General features: G+C 38.4%; 1 protein-coding gene across 2 annotated transcripts in view; it reads left to right on the top strand.

The window, feature by feature from the left end:
• SPoCk (secretory pathway calcium atpase) overlaps positions 1-13,059 on the top strand; it is a 329,726-nt gene that overhangs the window by 219,932 nt on the left and 96,735 nt on the right. The window lies entirely within an intron of this gene.

Below are 13,059 nucleotides of genomic sequence, written 5' to 3'. Positions count from 1 at the left end.
CAAGCGAGAAAAGAACAAAAAATTCCTTCAAGATTTGACTGCTGCGTTTTTTTTGTTTGTCGAGCGCAAATGGCGTGTCACCGCAGAGCAAGGTGGAGCGGTTTAAAGAAAGTGTGCGCTATTATAGCTGCGAAAGGACGATGGGTCTGTAAAACTTAACAAAAATCAAGTACATACCTCAAAATACATTTTCACAAGAGATTGCATTTAACGGCAATAATTTTTTCAATACTGTTATTCCGCGACCGAAATCGGTCTTTAACGTCTGCTCTGTTAGAATTAACATAAAATAAACTTGACATTAAGTCATTATCAGTGGGTTAGGAGGTTTAGAATATACCCGCGGCAGGTATGCTTGTAGAAAGAGCCGACTAAAGTGCCCAAATGTATCAAGGGACTGTGTAGCGCAACAACCGAGTCGTCTTTGGCGACGCCATGTTCCTTGGAACCCAGGGGCTGAGGGTGGGATGACCTAGAAGAAATGGTCGGTATAGTACCTTAAAGGTGCTTTTTACTGGAACATACCGGATGCAAATCCGGAAAAGAACCATCGCTACAACAACATCAGAGTCTGCATATAGCTTATATTCCTTATATTTTAACTAATATATCATACTGTGCCCAGATTGTAAGTTTTTGGGGTTATGAAGGGACTATTTCTGGAACCATTTTGGGATCATTTCTGGACTGTTCGGGGATTTGTTTTGGCCATTTCGAATTTTTTTGTAATAATTGGTGCTGAGATTTCAATCACATATCGACATTTTCTCGATAACAAATTCATTATTTGTATGTAACAAATCGATGACTTTTCGATAACAAATAGATGACAATCCCATAACTTTTCGAAGACAAATCGACAGCTTTTTAATAACAAATACATATTTTTCAGTGACACATCGATAACGTGATTTATATTTTTTCCGTAATCGGGTTTTCTCGAGCTAATGTAAGGGCTATTTCCGCAACCATTTTGAGATCATTTCTGGATTGAATGGGGATAATTTCGGGACCAATTTGTAGTAATGTTGCAATTATTCTGGGATTATTTTGAGATAATTTCGGGATTTTAGAGATTTTTTGAGGTATTATTTCGAGTTCATTTTGGGAATGTGCTGGGACCATTCGGACACGACTATTTCGGACTACTTCTGGCATCATTCCGGATATATTTCGAGATGATTTTGGGATTTTAACGACCCGAAGATTTCGAGACTGTTGTTTTTTCATCGTTTTGTTATCCGTTTACTATCGGCGAATTATCGATGTATTTTCAGTTTGTTATCAAAAAGTTATAGAAAATCATCAATTTATTATCGAAAAGCCAGTTTTCTGTCATTAAATTATCGATTGGCTACCGAAATAGTACCGACATATTTCAATAACATCGATATCTTTTCGACAAAAAATCCATAACTGTTCTATAACAAATCAAAAACTTTTCGATAACAAATCGATATTTTTTCGATAGCAAATCGAGTGAAGGTGATCACTGAATAATTTTTTTAATTAAAAAGATCGGCTGTGGGAACTGTTATTTGCGATCTTTGATTTTCACAAAATTAGACACATACAGATGCCGGAAGTGCTTAACAAATTGACACATTTAAGGAGCACATCTTCATCACAGGAAATACACCATGCTATATGTTGCATTAAAGCTAGCGAAGAGTGTAAAGTGCAACGCTGAAATGGGAGTACAAAATGTCAAAAAAAAAGAAGAAACTACTAAAATCTAAAAAAGGTATGCAAGATAAGTTTTTAAGTATGGATGGGGTGGTTATGGGATGGGATGCTTTTATCTGAGCAAGCATTGTAGCTTTGCAAGGGAAGTAGTTGAACGGCGAAGTTACCCACCTTCTGGTACTCTTAAAATAGTCTGTCATTCAAGTGCCGATAGGCGACTGATAGGGAGTACGCAAAGTGCGACGCTTGGTTTGCGTTGTGCATCGATAACGAGCAAAGAAATTGGGTTTATTTTTATTTTATTTTATTTTTAGTTTTGTTTGGTTTATAGTTGTGTGAAGAGCAAAGGATCAGACAACGCCGAAAGCACTTGAGCTTGTGAATTGCATATGAGTTATTGTACGTTAAGATGTGATTTGAGTGGCATTCAATGCTACTTGGCAATGGGAAAATAAGAAAAATATTAACGAATAATATAGAAAGTATGCATTCAAGTGCATCTTAATAAGAAATGTTGCAACATAATCTAAAAAGTTGAATAGAAGTAAAATTTTCTTAACAGGATAAGGCAAATGCGATTCAGATAAGTGTGAGAAGAAAAAAAAAAACGAATTTATTAGAATATTTTATGAGTAACTAAGTTAAAGAACTTAATTTTTCAAATATTATGGAAAAAATTGGAACAATGTGACCTCACCTTGTAAATATCTTCAAGGCCTTTTCTCTCGAGAACACGTACTCCTGCGATGATCGATCTGTTGGCAAACTATTGAAAACCAGTTGATCGATTGCATTCAACCGCCTTCGACTTAGTGCCGGACAGTGGCAAAGAAGATGTTGTACGCCTTCCGTTCCCTCAATACCTCTACAGCTGTAGCATGAATCGAAACTTCGATACCCGACCTAGCGGCGTGAGTACCTATTAAGCTAAGTGACCAATAAGAACCATCTGCAAGGAAAATAGTCCTAAATTTTTAGAATGAAAAGAATGTTAGTGCGTCCTTTATCATATAGAATAGAAAATATAGAATAAATCGTGACGACTCACACGTTGGAAGCGCTGACCAGGTAATTTTTGCGTATAGCATTCGTAGAGTTCATAGGTATACCGGATAATTTTAAGGAAGGATTTGTACCCCTTTTGATCGTACCCCTTTTGGCCAGCTCATCAACTCAACAATTGTCTTCAATATCACTGTGTCCAGATTTTAAAGTTGGCATGTTGATTTTGAACGGGTCTTTGCTTGTTACAGCGCACGCTACAGGGCTTTGCTACTAATTTATTTTTCTTTTTTATTGGATGAACTGGGACTGGGTAGCATGTAGTTCCAAAAGTACAATGGTATAGCACATACAGATCGAGCCAACACCGATGTTATGAATACAATTTTTCTGGGTTTTTAACCTTCTTTTTTTTGTAGCGACGTAGCTCGCCACGGATATTTGAGTTTAACAACTATTTTGAAGGTGTGGTGGACGTCGGTTTAGTACTTTTTAACCACCTTATATTTGGAAAGCTCTTAACATCTTTGAGTTTTGGAAGGCTAATAAAAAGGGTTTCCCAGAAACTTCATTTTGACTCGACAGTGTTCTGGGAAATCGCACTGCATCTGCTTTACCGCTTCCTCTGAAATTTCGCGAAAAGATTGTGAGTGTATAGATAATTTCGCTACACGCTATTAGAAACTCAACAGGACTGCACACTTGCATCCGTTATTAGCCTCGTTAAGCCAGAGCTAGGAGATGCCACCCTTGAAGGAGAAACGGGACGGAGAAAGAGAGAGAGGGAAAGAAAAATACGTTGAATGAGAAAGGAAAAAGGACAGAATGGACGGGGCAGAAGCGCTGAAGAGGAGTAGCGAAGAAAAGGGAGATATGTGGAGAAAGGGAGTGGGCGAGTAGGTAGAGCAGGAAAGCGTTTGCCGGTGCATCTATATATACTAGTGCATCTACAAAGCAAAGCCAGAGGAGTGGTGACAAGACACCACCCTGTGGAGTCACATTCCAGGGATGTGCTATGATCTCACTAGCTTACAGTTTAGGGCTAACAATTCAGATCGTAGATCACCTAAAAATACGATCTTCAATCCCATAGAGGGCATTCCAGAATGCGGTTTGTTCTTATGGGAGAACTCAAACTTATGATCAGCTTTGTTGTCCTTGTTGTTGTAGCGGTAGACACTCCCCCATGGTTTAGTGGAATGTTACCGATGTTGATGGGGGTTTGCTTGGTATAAACCCGCTACGTTCCGGTAACAAGCTACATTAAGGTACAAGACCGACCATCACGGCAACGATGTAATATGACCACATTGAATCTTCTAGGCCCGCCCCCAGCTCCTAATCCATAGAACTTGGGGTCTCCAGAGCCTCGGCTGCTAAAGAAACAGGATTCGCCACTGGTAGGTGAGGTTGACAGTTTGGTTAGAGAAGTTATAAATTATGCTGGCAACCCCTCGAATCGTTTGGGTATTTCAGTCGCCTCTTACGACATGCATGCCTGCCACGGGAATATATTTTAAGCCCCCTAACCCGCTGGGGGTCGCTTCGCTTCTCAGGAACTATAGCTACCCTGGTCTCCCCCAAATTTAGGGGAACATGACTTAGTCGAATACAGACATTAAAAGTACATTGCAGCTAGGCTATTACCAAGTTGCAGGTATTTTGTAGCAACGTTGTGAAGATTCTATCCTGATCTTAGTATTTGTGTGGCGAAAAACTGTTGATTTATCATGCATTCTTATTTGAAGTTATTAGTTCATTTACTTATATCGTAAATTCTCTACGTTTAACTGCTGATAAAGCTCCCAATATTTGTCCAACAATAACAAAGTATTCAGCTATCATTATTTTTAGTATTTCTTTAGCTGAAGCTATTTATTTTATTATTCAATTATTAAATATCACGACCAACTCCAACTACACAACAATTTTCCACTTAGCTATATTCTTTTATGCAGCCATCGCAATTGCATGTCAAAATGCAATTAACTGATGCACGCATGCGCTGCATTCAATTTGTTTGTTGTCGCTTAACAAAAGCGAAACGAGTGCAAATATAATTAAACCGCTTTGTATTTGTCGATCTGCAACATCCGGTATGATCTAAACGATTCAAGCACGAGCGAGAATTATTTAAAAGCGAAAAACGAATATGAGAAGTAATTGAAAGTATTGTGGACAATTATTTTAAGTGTAATTGGTAGGCAATAAATGAAAGAATTTAATCAGGCACACAAAGCAGCTGTCCCATGCTGTCATCTTGTATGGTTCCGACATGGAACTAATTAATAAAAAAAATATATACAGCTGCGAACACTAAAACCACAGTTGCAGTTTTCATCAAGTCTCGTCAATTGAGCTCTTTTCTTTTTATTTTCGATTTTGTAACTGAAACTGTGCAATCCAATCTCAAAAACGTTTTCGAAAAAATTTGAAAATGCGATCATAAATTACGAGACTTTCGAAGTTTTTATTGAATGTTCTCAAAATGTTTCTGAGTTTGCAGCTTTGTACTCCAATGAATTCTATTCTTAGAAAGTACAAGCTATAACATTCGAAGTTCGCATTGGTGTTTGACAGTTTTTTTTTAGCGAATTGTGTTTCATATTTTGTTCCATATAAGAGGCGCATAGCTTTAATTTTTATATGGGAAAAAAAATTGTCAAAAATCAACGCGAATTTTGAGTGACCTATAACTTGTACTTTGCTTGACTAGAACTGGTAGGGCTGTGAAACTGCAAACTCAGAAATATTTTGGAAACTCTAAATAAAAAATTCTAAGTTTTCGTAATTTTTTTTCGTTTTTTGGAAAACGTTTTCGAGATGGGTTTCCATAGTTTTAGTTACAAAATTCATGGAATTCATGGACGACATTTAATAAAAATCGCCACAGCTATTTTCGTGCCAATTACTGTATGTGGGTTATTGGTGTAGATCAGAGTTGTAATCGAGATATGTTTCGATGAGAGTGCCACAACAGTCCATTATTGATCCCCCAATTTAACCCGATTTTACACTTAAATGATTCACAGATGTTCTGAAGATAAAAGGAAATCCAAAATGTTTCCCAAGATAGTGCCAAGATTATCCGGAAATAGTCTCGAAGTGATGCCGATGAAACGGTCACGAATCGACCTGGAAAATAATTGTTAAATATTTTAGAACTATCCTTACATGAACCGAAAAAAGTCCCCAAGGCAAAGTTAAAACAATCCTGGGGTTCTGTGAAAAAATTAATTGAAAAAAATCTTCAAACAATTATTCAGATCGTTTCAAAATGATGTCAGAAACATTCCCCACATGATCTGGATAAAGGATCCTATAGTGGTCCCCATATGAGCACCAGATGGTCCAGAGATAATGAAGAAATAATCCTGAAGTAGTCCTGCAATCAACACGAAAATAATTTTGAAATTATCGCAAAGTGACTCAAAAGAGTTCCGTAATGATTACAAATTGGTGGCGGCGATAGTCCCTGCATAGTGCTTAAATTGTTCTGACGATGTCTCGACGTAAGGCAAGTGGAAGTTATAACAATATAAAATACTGTTTCCAGGGGAAAGAGGAAAAGGCGCGTGGACACTGCTCAATTTATTGTATTTCGACCTAAGTGCCCAACATATCAAAAATAATTTGACTAAGTCTAATATTTTCTAAAAGAAAGGAAAGGGCAGTATCAAGCCCAATTTTCCACAATTGCTTACAACCCAACCCCCATAACCTTCTGATACTCAATATCAGTGTCATATCATTTACTTAGAATCATAACGAATAATTTATAACTAAAAAGTAAAGGTCACAGGCAATGTGGAAGCCCTCGCCCTTCTAAAAATTCATACCTATATCCTTCCAGATCATCATTAGATCCTTCCTATCTACTATGTGTATGAAAAATTTCATTTAAATCCGTTCCACTGTTCTGGCGTGTTTGAGGCCAAAAACGAACATCTGAACATTCAAACATCTAAACTTTTGTCATTTACAATATTAACAAGATTATTTTATATTTTATAGTGAAATTCAGAAACATGTCCTAGTAATCATCGCCGTTTTAAACTTTGCAGTTTTTCTCTAATATCAGTAACAAAAACAATTGTATAAAGCATTATGGGCATATCTCGCAAATTAAATACAGATAATAATATTATATAATAGTGAACAGCGGAAGTACTGTTAATACTATAACAATCCAATGATACTAAGCTCTTAAGCGCGCCTAAAAATATTCCACACAGTTTGGATTAAAAAGCATATAGAATTAGTATGTACCTAAATGGTGAATAGAGGAATAGAATTTGTTTGTACGATATGGGTATCAAATGAAAGGTGTTAATGAGTATTTTAAAAGGGCGTGGTCCTTAGTTCCATAGGTGGAAGCCTTTTCGGAATATCGTCATAAAAGTGGACCAGGGTTGACTCTAGAATGCGTTTGTACAATATGGGTATCAAACGAAAGGTGTTAATAAGTGTTTTAAAAGGGAGTGGGCCTTAGTTCTATTGGTGGACGCCTTTTCGGGATATCGCCATAAACGTGGACCAGGGGTGACTCTAGAATGCGTTTGTACGATATGGGTATCAAATGAAAGGTGGTAATGAGTATTTTAAAAGGGAGTGATCCTTAGTTCTATAGGTGGACGCCTTTTCGAGATATCGCCATAAAGGTTGACCGGGGATGACTCTAGAATGTGTTTGTACGATATGGGTATCAAATGAAAGGTGTTAATGAGTATTTTAAAAGGGAGTGGGCCTTAGTTCTATAGGTGGATGCCTTTTCGAGATATCGCCATAAAGGTGAGCCAGGGGTGACTAGAATTTTTTTGTACGATATGGGTATCAAATGAAAGGTGTTAATGAGTATTTTAAAAGGGCGTGGTCCTTAGTTCTATAGGTGGACGCCTTCTCGAGATATCGCCATAAAGGTGGACCAGGAGTGACTCTAGAATTTGTTTGTACTATATGGGTATCAAATGAAAGGTGTTAATGAGTATTTTAAAAGGGAGTGGGCCTTAGTTCTACAGGTGGTCGCCTTTTCAAGATATCGCCATAAAGGTGGCCCAGGGGTGACTCTAGAATTTGTTTGTACGATATGGGTATCAAATGAAAGGTGTTAATGAGTATTTTAAAAGGGAGTGGGCCTTAGTTCTATATGTGGACGCCTTTTCGAGATATCGCCATAAACGTGGACCAGGGGTGACTCTAGAATGTGTTTGTACGATATGGGTATCACATTAAAGGTGTTAATGAGTATTTTAAAAGGGAGTGGGCCTTAGTTCTATATGTGGATGCCTTTTCGAGATATCGCCATAAAGGTGAGCAAGGGGTGACTAGAATTTTTTTGTACGATATGGGTACCAAACGAAAGGTGTTAATAAGTGTTTTAAAAGGGAGTGGGCCTTAGTTCTATTGGTGGACGCCTTTTCGGGATATCGCCATAAACGTGGACCAGGGGTGACTCTAGAATGCGTTTGTACGATATGGGTATCAAATGAAAGGTGGTAATGAGTATTTTAAAAGGGAGTGATCCTTAGTTCTATAGGTGGACGCCTTTTCGAGATATCGCCATAAAGGTTGACCGGGGATGACTCTAGAATGTGTTTGTACGATATGGGTATCAAATGAAAGGTGTTAATGAGTATTTTAAAAGGGCGTGGGCCTTAGTTCTATTGGTGGACGCCTTTTCGGGATATCGCCATAAACGTGGACCAGGGGTGACTCTAGAATGCGTTTGTACGATATGGGTATCAAATGAAAGGTGTTAATGAGTATTTTAAAAGGGAGTGGGCCTTAGTTCTATATGTGGATGCCTTTTCGAGATATCGCCATAAAGGTGAGCAAGGGGTGACTAGAATTTTTTTGTACGATATGGGTATCAAATGAAAGGTGTTAATGAGTATTTTAAAAAGGAGTAGGCCTTAGTTCTATATGTGGACGCCTTTTCGAGATATCGCCATAAACGTGGACCAGGGGTGACTCTAGAATGTGTTTGTACGATATGGGTATCACATTAAAGGTATTAATGAGGGTTTTAAAAGGGAGTGAAGGCGTTTTCGAGATATCGACCAAAATGTGGACCAGGGTGATCCAGAACATCATCTGTCGGGTACCGCTAATTTGTTTATATATGTAATACCACGAACAGTATTCCTTCCAGGATTCCAAGGGCTTTTGATTTCGCCCTGCAGAACTTTTTCATTTTCTTCTACTTAATATGGTAGGTTTCGCAACCATTTTACAAATTTTTTTCTAAAGTTATATTTCGCGTCAATAAACCAATCCAATTACCATGTTTCATCCCTCTTTTCGTATTTGGTATAGAATTATGGCATTTTTTTCTTTTTCGTAATTTTCGATATCGAAAAAGTGGCCGTGGTCATAGTTGGATTTCGTTCATTTTTTATACCAAGATAAAGTGAGTTCCGATAAGTACGTGAACTAAGTTCAGTAAAGATATGTCTATTTTTGCTCAAGTTATCATGTTAAAGGCCATGCGGAAGGACAGACGGACGACTGTTTATAAAAACTGGGCGTGGCTTCAACCGATTTCGCCCATTTTCACAGAAAACAGTTAACGTCATAATATCTATGCCCATACCAAATTTTAAAAGGATTGGTAAATTTTTGTTCGACTTATGTTATTAAAAGTATCCTAGACAAATTTTGTAATGAATTATCGCACTTTTTCGGTTTTTCGAAATTTTCGATATCGAAAAAGTGGGCGTGGTTATGGTCCGATTTCGTTCATTTTAAATAGCGATCTGAGATGAGTACTCAGGAACCTACATACCAAATTTCATCAATTTACCTCAAAATTTACTCAAGTTATCGTGTTAACGGACGGACGGACGGACATGGCTCAATCGAATTTTTTTTCGATACTGATGATTTTGATATATGGAAGTCTATATCTATCTCGATTCCTTTATACCTGTACAACCAACCGTTATCCAATCAAACTTAATATACTCTGTGAGCTCTGCTCAACTGAGTATAAAAACAATTGAATTAGGCAATATGAGCATGTCTCGCTAATTAAGTACAGATTATTATTTTCTTAATTTTCCTCGACTTTCACTTAATTTAGTATTAATAATATGCATGAAAAATATACAATATCTGTAATAACAATTTTGGCTTGTGCCAGTCACATTAACCACAACCAGTATAAATATTGTTATAACAGCAGCCAATTAAACTTGACCCAAAGCCAATGCTAATGCTAAAACATGTTCTTTTGCACTTTAGAGCGCTTGTGTAAAAACCTGCTTATTACGCATAAACATACGCACATTTTTGTTAGAAAACACAGACACGGTTTAACCGGCTAATACTACTTTATTTTCTTTATGTTTATACAATAGCCGGTGAAACTTGTTTTATGTGCCACGCTACGCTACGATAGCAACAACAATGCCACACGGCCTCCAAGTGCCTAAACATTTTGTGTCAGTAATATAGTATAGTAATACTCAAGAAATATTAAAAGGTAAACAAACCAGAGCTAAGAGTTGACTAATCTTTGCTAGAAAGTACTATGGATGCAGTTTGCGCAAGTTCCGCCGCAAAAACTTGCTGCTAATCGAATTGGAAATTATGAGATAGAGCTCAATTAATAAGAGCTTCTCTTCCTCTCTCAATTTTTTTTCTCTTTCTCTCTCTCTGATTTTACTCTCCTGCTCCAATTATTTAAGATTCTCTCACTTATCTTGCGCTCCAATAGTATCAAGTTTTGTCTCTTTATTATATTTGCTTTGGTAGTTTATTTGTATGTTTGCATTGGGGGATATTTAGCCTTTACCTCCAGCCAATAAATGGAGATAAGCTTTACAGTGGGATCGATTGCAGTCTGCAACTGTCTTGTTTTAATTTAAATTAAGCAAATAAATAACTACTTGCCGCGATATGCACAGTGAGACCCTTTAATTTTTCCTACAAATTGGCGGCATCTGCAAGGCAGATCAATCTTTGCTCAAAGTGTTTGACAAACTACAGCCGAGGGGCGACTCTGCTAGATCAGCAATTGTCCAGTGCTTTATGAAAGCCGTAACTAATTGTGCCGTTCTTTCAGAAACTACTCAGCAATGTTTCACCCGGTTCAAAAGGCATTCTCACTGAACCATTGTAAAAAAAAAATTCTTTAACGGAAGTCCAAGGATGATTACAGTTTGGGCAGGATGAGACTATAGAGAAGTTACGTGGAGTGCACCTTTCCATGAAAATATTTGTTGTTGTTGAGTTAATAGTATTTCGCGACATTCAATAGTTGCTACTACTCACGAGTTGTGAAGTCCTCTAACGGGAGTCCAAGGAAAATATGTGTGCTGCTGCTAGAGGCGCAGGTTCCACAAAAATATTATACAGATAGTTGGCGTGGGAACACATCGCATGCACGGCATACATTACGTATATATAGGTTTATTCTGGATAATTAAGAGTTTTAACTGTTACAGTACCCAGAGCGAAGTTGATCCAGAGTGACTCGTGTCTTACTTGGTACTCTGCTTATTCTTCTGAAAGGTGTGTTTTCTTCCACCGTTGGAAATGTTGTTCAAAGGAAGCCACGAACTGTGGTTGTGGGCCGCCATTTATTCTCCTGGATCAAACGGTAGGTTTGTTTGTAGCAGTATGTAGTCAAAGTGTTTTCAGAGATGCCATTTTATCCGTCTGGGACTCGCAGTCATATCAAGCAGTTGTCTGCTATAAATGCCTGATTGATGACAATGCAGCCAGCTATTGTTAAATTCCAAGCTAGTGCTTGCAGACTTCGTGCTGTATGGGAGGGTGGTAGGGACCTCTTTCGCTACTGCTAAATAAGCAGCCTTTAAGGATTCAAGGGGTTGATAAGCGCAATAAAAACCTTTATACCTTCCGCGACTCAACTGTCAACCAGCGATGGTAATCCTGTTACAAATATGACGGTATCTTACATATATGGAACTAGGGGGGATAGGGGTGGGATGGCCTAGAAGGTTTAATGTGGTCATATTGACCGTTTGTGGGTTAAGCGTCAAACATAGGCGGTCTTTTCGGTCCAAATTAATTTAAGGGGTCAGTCTGCTCATTACTGTGTCAATCCAGAAATAAGTAGATCCTACAGGCTGCCAGATTACTGCAAAGACTTTCAGGCGGAAATTACAGTCTTGAAGAAAGTAGCAGAAATTCTGGCGGAATCGTTCTTATGCTGCAGTCGCGTCAATATATATATTGGATAGTCAGGCGGAGATTAAGGCAAGGATCTCACACATTACTTCATCAAGGAGTGTTCTGGAATGCAAAGAAGCATGAAAAAAGGCGGGCTCATAAAGTGGATCATATCTCTGAAGAGAGAAGACCTAAAACTCATGACGGGCATACTAACCAGACACTGCCTTCAGGCGTCACATGCTTATCAGTTAGGCCTCGTTAGTAACAGCAGGTGTGGGAAGTCCGAGCAGAAGGAAGAAACGGTTGACCACGTTCTGTGTTCGTGTCCTGCGCTCGCCAGGTCAAGACTACAGCTATTAGGGGAAGCACAGTTTCCATATCTCGAGGCAGCAATTGAGCTTGTTCCTAGAAAACTTCTAGTATATGCCAAGAGAACGGAGTTATTCTATAACGTATGTCCTGGCACCTGATTAGTTTTTTTCCGTTTGGTCGTCGAATTAATTCTGGTAAAATTATGGACACATTCAGTCTATGGGAGGTCTTTATTGTCCGGCCAGTTCTACCTAATCTACAACAACAACATTTTTTTTATTATGTATTAAGATCACCCTAATATAATAGGGTTTACACATGGTGTGTTTGACTCGCGAGTCAGGGTAATAGTCTAGTTGAGGGGTCGACTGCTAATACGCTACCAAAAATATCGAGAGAGGTGTCAAACGACGCGTATTAATCTCGAGAACAATAATCCGATGGCGGAAAAGAAAAATTTTATCTCTGTCCGGAGATATTTGCATTTGAAGTTGGCGATTTCCATGTGGTTGTTGTTGTGTTTGTACCCCCAAAAAAAATTGTGCATCACCGTGGCGGTAGCCACGGTTATACCACACACCCGGACTTGGCATGGCGTAGCCCAGGGTTATTTTTTATAATCGCGGCCGAAGGCCGCCAACACAGAAAGGTGTTCTGCGCAAAAATACTATGGATCCGACCCCCGGTTTCGGAGGTACCCGCGGGTCTTTTTTCGGTTTTTCGTTAATATCTTTTGAACGCGTTAAAATTTTTATTTTCCGCCTTCGGATTATTAATACTGATGTCAAGACGCGTCGTTTGACACCTCTCTCGTTATTTTTGGTAGCGTATTAGCAATCGACCCCTCAACTAGACTATTACCGCGAGTCAGTTGTGTGCATGCTGACTCGCCGTCAAAATCAACCCTATAATGTACCT

The sequence above is a fragment of the Eurosta solidaginis genome, chromosome 5, assembly GCF_040869045.1.
Source record: "Eurosta solidaginis isolate ZX-2024a chromosome 5, ASM4086904v1, whole genome shotgun sequence".
Classification (NCBI taxonomy): domain Eukaryota; kingdom Metazoa; phylum Arthropoda; class Insecta; order Diptera; family Tephritidae; genus Eurosta; species Eurosta solidaginis.
This window is presented reverse-complemented; position numbering and strand designations above follow the sequence as displayed.